The sequence below is a fragment of the Hirundo rustica genome, chromosome 1, assembly GCF_015227805.2.
Source record: "Hirundo rustica isolate bHirRus1 chromosome 1, bHirRus1.pri.v3, whole genome shotgun sequence".
Taxonomy (NCBI): domain Eukaryota; kingdom Metazoa; phylum Chordata; class Aves; order Passeriformes; family Hirundinidae; genus Hirundo; species Hirundo rustica.
The window spans coordinates 140,302,513-140,308,603 of record NC_053450.1 but is presented as its reverse complement, the minus strand read 5'-3'; the positions used below and the strand labels follow the sequence as shown (position 1 = coordinate 140,308,603).

Here is a 6,091-nt window from a genome sequence, read left to right as displayed (position 1 = left end):
CTTTATTAACTGAGAGACATAAAATTTCAATAAGGAAAGAGACTGTGGTTTCAAGGGTCCACTTAGTCTCTAATCAGCACACGAAAGATCTTTTTAAACATACATAAAAACCACATTGCCTTTTTTTCCTTTTCTTATATGTTTTTACTTTTCTAACAGATTCCTCCAAACACCTTCATTTAAAAGTCTTTCTATAGTTCTCGTGTTTTCTTTGGCAAATTTGGAGAGCTGTGTTTTGGGATAAAAGTAAATTGCACCATAAGATGAAAACAGATTAGAAGATTTGACAGGACTTGATAGAATTCCGTTGTGCACAGGCAAAGGGAGAGTTTTTCAATAGGTAATTTAAAAGATAAAAGCTCTGGAGGAAAGAGTTCTGCTTGGTGGTAAACTCGTCTAACCCTTGCCATGCTTACAGCAGAGACTGCAAGGGAGGTGGAAGTTACAGAGCATGAGAACACACACAAACTCTCATATCTGAATGTTATTTTATACATGATTAAGCATCATTCTTCATACAATGCACACATGTACTTAAGTAATGGTGTAGTCCAGAAAAGGGACCTTTATGTCCATCTGACTTGCAAGCAGTTGGGCGGTGGTGGAGGCAAAAAGGAGCAGATTCTCTCTGACACTTAATACAGCCATCCCAGGTCCATATAGCCCAGCCACCCTCCAAATCCAGCTCAGGATGGAACCTGGATCTCCACCCTTGTCTTATATGAGTGATCCTGGCAGGTAACCCAGAGTGCAGAGCAGACAGGAGCCAAGTACCACCACTTTAGCTCCTGAGGGAGGCAGCTGGAGCAGTAAGACCCCAGTGCACACCGTGGGACAGACCTGCCCCACAGATTTGAGGCACATGGTGTAGAGTGCCTTACAATACAGCTTAAAATATCAGAAGACAGGAAAGGAAAGGAAGCAGCTGGCTGTCATACTCCCTGCCAGGAAAGGCTATCTACTACTGCTACTGAGAGCACATTTTTCTCCACCTAACAGTTCTTATGTCTCAAAAAGAAAGTTGCTCCAATCCCTTCTACAGTTTACACATCTTGCTATGCTTTTGCAGCTCAGTGACAGGAGAACTTCACCAGCAATGCTTTCAGCCGCACTCCAAAGCACAGCCCTGCAGAAATTGAGCTTCCTAACTTTCAAAAGCAATTCAACCATTTTCAAACCAACATTTTGCTGTATTTCCTTCACCAAATGAACAACAAGAAAAAGGCTTGAATACTAAAACAGTTTTGTTCTGGCAGAAAACTAGACAAACCAGGTACAGATTCACTAGCTGAACAGAACTCAGCTGCTGTTGTGTATCTCAGTAGTTCATATCCTTTTGTTTCCAGCAATACGCAAGGGCACACAGAACAGGAGGCTCCACCTTTTCCTGGCTGACAATTGACAGTAAAAACCACATATGCCCACTAGAATTGGTAACATCTTGTTTCTTTGTGGTATGAAGCTTAAAAATACAAGTTTCACCATGAAATCTTCCCTGCTCATTAAGACCTGCCCAACAGCCCTCTCACCTCTAATCCCTAGTTCGCAGCTGCACTGAGAATTCTGCGGTAAGTTTTGATGTCTCAAAATCCATGTTCTGAAGCATACCCATGTTTTGCTTTAATTGCATTAACATACAAATAGCAAGCCACACAGGTTTTCAGACTTCTTTCCAGAAGTACAAGAAGCACAAGAAACAGTGCTGTTAACTTGGAACCCCTAGGAAATTGCCTGGCATGACATGACCCCAAGACCTCCTCCCCTGAGAGAGGTAAGCAGTGAGGAAAAGTTACTTCAAAAGAATCTAACTTTTCACTCCCCACAGGAGGCAACAGCATTTCTCCTCCCTGTATTCTGACACAATAGCATGTTGGGCTTGCTGCAGCAGTGTGCCTGCAGTACCACTCTGTCATTCAGCACACGCAGACACCACCAGCAGCACTTATTGAACACGGTCAGGAATCCAGCTCCTCTGGGAAATGCAACACATCAGTCTCTGTGGCGCAATCGGAGAGCGCGTTCGGCTGTTAACTGAAAGGTTGGTGGTTCGAGCCCACCCAGGGACGGAGGAGATCCCTTTTAAGGGCCAAAAAAGAACCTTATGAAGCCCACTAAGGGGAAGTGCCAAGTCCTGCCCCATGGAAGGATTAACCGCAGGCACCAGTACATGTTGTGGGCCACCTCACTGGACAGCAGCTTCACAGAAATGGACTTGTCACAATGACACTGCTGGCTTGTGTTCACTCAGTGTCTGCCAGAACCCCCAGGTCCATTCCCAAGGAAAGCTCAACTCTTCAAAGAATATTCTGAGTTGGAAGACATCCAAGAGGATCATCAAGGTCCAACTCCTGCCCTGCACAGGGCAGCCCCAAGAGTCACATCATGTGCCTGAGAGTATTGTCCAAATACTACTTGAACTCTGTCAGGCTTGGTGCTGTGACCACTGCCCCAGTGGTCTGTTCCAGTGTCCAGCCACCCTCTGACTGAAGAATCTTTTTCTAATATGCAACCTAAACCTCTCCTGACAACTTTATACCAGTCCCTCAGGTTCCCTCCATCTTGCTTCCATAAGCATCCTTACTCCCATTCTTCTGGATGACACCTGCCCAAAGGCTTAGTATGCATCTATCTCTCTTCCTCATACCTAACCTGAACTAATGATGTCAAAAGCTGAATTCCAAAAGATGGGGAAAAAAAAATAAATAAAAAAAGGATCATAAAAAAGCTTATACATTTATGTATTTTATTAAATTGTATTAATAAAGTTCTGATAGCTATATTAAATATACTTCCTATACCATGCATTATAATAGTTTCTGGTTTGTGTACACAATGTATTTATTAGACATTATTAAAACAGTCTTCACAGTTTGGGGGGCAGCTACTGCTCTTCCCTGAACCCCACTTCACAGCTTCACTCCTAATCCTAAGTAGCTACATCTGGACCTTTTCATTACTGTTAAAGGACAAGTTTCATGCTGTCAACAACATCTGGATAGCCGCATTCCTCAGCAAGTCCAGCCTGACATGCATTAAGAACTGGGAACCAAGCACTCCTATCAAAAGGATCCAAGCAGACTTATTACCAGACGCTAGTAAATCCAGAGCTGATGATACACAGAAAACACTAGAAGAGTTTCCTTCCAATCGTGATTTGACACTTCTATTTTAAAACTCTTCTGAGGTTGTTTTAAGCTTCTAAAATAAAGAACTAGAGCCCAGAAATTCTAGAAGTTGACTGTGAATTTTGCTATCCTTGCACATAAAACACGTATAGATGTTAAAAAACTGGGAGCACGAGAAAAAGGAGTATTTACTCACTGTGACCATTTTCACTCTAACAGAAAGGACCAGATGTTACTCAGGCACGAGGATAAGGACAAAACTTCCATTGCACTAAATCAATCACAGAACATATGCATGCAGTAGTTTGAAAACACATCTTCACAGGTCTCTGCCCATGTAACACTTCATAAATTTTTAATTAAGGTGCCACAAGTACTCACAAACAAAGGGTGTAGAAACAACAACAAAAAAACGTGGAAGTTTTAATGGAGAACTTCTCTCTTTTTTTCTCCCACTGCTGGACATTGGCCAGGAAAAACACGTTATATTTTGCCCTTCTAAGCTCAGCTAGGTCTGAAATGTATGTAGTGATTTGTCTGGCAATATGAGAAAGTCCTGCTCATGCTAATGTTGCTTATTGATGCTTTCATCAATAAGGCACTACTAAGGCATCAGTAAGGCATGCAGAAGGACAGCAAGACACAAACCTACCACAAGGGCTCTGGACAGGAGGGATGTAGCGCCACAGGACCACTTGCACCAATCCTCCAGCAGCTAAACAGCAGTAACTTGTATTGATCACAACACAGGCTGCCCAAGTTTTTAAGAGTTTGAAAAAATTTATCAGTTAGGCCTCAAATCATAGAATTACTGTACCAAACTACAGGACAAAATTAGAGGGGTTATTGTAGCTCACTACGTATCAGGTACTGGCAAACAAGGGAACTAAAAAGGAATCATACGGAGCAGTTATCACTGTGGTACACAATGGCAGCAAGACCACCGTGCCCTGAAGTTCTGCCATGGCTGATGAAGCAGTCACTGTTATTGTCTGGGGACTCACTGAGCTCTCATTTTCATTTAGTTAAGACTTACTTTGAGCCAGCTGTTGATCTCATTATTGCAGCAGGAGAAGAGGAAAAATGATGCTGTAGTTTGGACAAAAGCCCCATTAGCAATAAAAATCCCAGCATCTTGAAACCTCCATCAGAAGCCTGCCCCTTTTTAAAATAGCAGCAAAAGAAATACAAGACAAAACTGTAACAACACTTAGCAGTATTCTCAAGTGTAAATTTAAGAAGATGCAAGTGCTGTGCTATATTCTTCCAGGCAAGTGTAAAGCCTACAAAAAACACCTGCCAGGCCTGAGTACTAAACTGCTAATCAGTACTTTATTGACTAGAGTAAATGAACTGGAAGCAACTTCAGTTTTAACAGCCTTTCACGATCACAGAAGATTTCTCTAGTTGCCTCACTGTGGTTTAGTGCTTTAGTGCATAAAATGGACATGGACACATTCTCATTACTTGATGAAGAGCAAACAGCTCTCTCCATTATCCCTCTGCTACCTGCTGAGATAGGCTGAATGACCTCTTGCACATACTTCTCTGGATGCAATACACCCACTATTCCACAAATAGGCCTAAATCAGTTTTGAGCAGAGCTTATGACAACTTGAAGTAGTTTCAGATATGCTTGTATTACAACTACAACAGTGGATGTGCAGTTAGAGACAACCTGACCTACAAAGGGGAAAAAAACTTGGTAAGCATGCGAACACATTTATTTGAAAGATGGCAACTCCCAACCCAGCCCCCCATAAAAAAAAAGGGTGAGAGAAAAAACTAAAAAAATACAGCACAGTAACTGTTGCTAATTTTTCTTTAACAAATACTGGAAGCACAGGAACCCAGCCTTCCAGTGCAGAGCTTCTTGACAGAGCAATGTTGCAAAGAAGTGACACTAAGTAAAACATTCCTCAGAGACATAACTAAACATGCTTAAAAGACAGAAAAGCTAGTTCCAAGTCAATCAGAAAACATCTACTTTAAAAAAAAAAATACACCAGTAACTGCTCTCAGTCTCACTAATGATGCTGTTTCAGAATACTTCTCTCTCAGAAATGTTTTGCAGTGCAATAAAGAATAAATGACTTAATTCTTTCACAGAACAATACCCACCATTCAGAGCGCCCTGCCATTCCCTCCATCTGACAAAAGCTGTCAGATCTGGCAAAGGCAGAATAAAAGATGAATCCAGGTCCTGTGAGAAAAGGACCTTCTGTGAGAAACCAAAAGTTAAGTCTCTTCTAAGCAAAGGGGAGTATCCCAGACTAAGGGGGAAACAAATATGGAAGTAAATTACAAACATCTGCCAGCATTATACTTGCCAAATATTGCTGACAAAATTAAGTTTCTCTGAGTTTTAATTTACCTGCAACCTTCCTCTACTATGAGCCTAAAAAAGCCAAAATCCTTTGACCTCAGTGCTAACAAATATGATTTGCTCAGCCCACATACTCTGCATGCAACAGTAACACAAATCTAAGATTTTAATATAATGTTTATGCATATTTAATATTAATTACATTTACATATTTAATTTATCCTACTACATTAACAATACTAGATACAATATTTAGAAAAAACAACTAGCATGGTTAAGTCTCCAAATTTTGGTAGTTTTCTATCAAGTATAAAACAGAATAGAAAACAAAGTTTCCATGTGAAGAAGAAAGTGTATTTCAACAGAAGCAACCAAGACCTGTTGCAAAACACAGATCATGTATGCTGCCATTTGGACAAAACCTTGAAGAAAGAAAAGATGCCGTCATTCACTGAGTTTACAAGAAACTGCCTAATAATTCATTTACTGACTGCACTATAGTGATTATTAAAAAAAACCCACACAGCACAGCATCTTTGTCTTGTCCTTTAGAAATAATTTGTACGTACGAAATGACCTTGTTTAAACCATATGTGCTAGAAAATATAGAACTCTGCGATAGAAAGAGGTTAAAAAAGAA

General features: G+C 40.8%; 1 non-coding gene across 1 annotated transcript; it reads left to right on the top strand.

Moving 5' to 3' along the window:
- The first annotated feature begins 1,992 nt into the window (after positions 1 to 1,992).
- Positions 1,993 to 2,066, top strand: TRNAN-GUU (transfer RNA asparagine (anticodon GUU)). The gene has a single exon. It is a non-coding gene; the product is annotated as a tRNA-Asn (tRNA).
- The last annotated feature ends 4,025 nt before the right edge of the window (positions 2,067 to 6,091 follow it).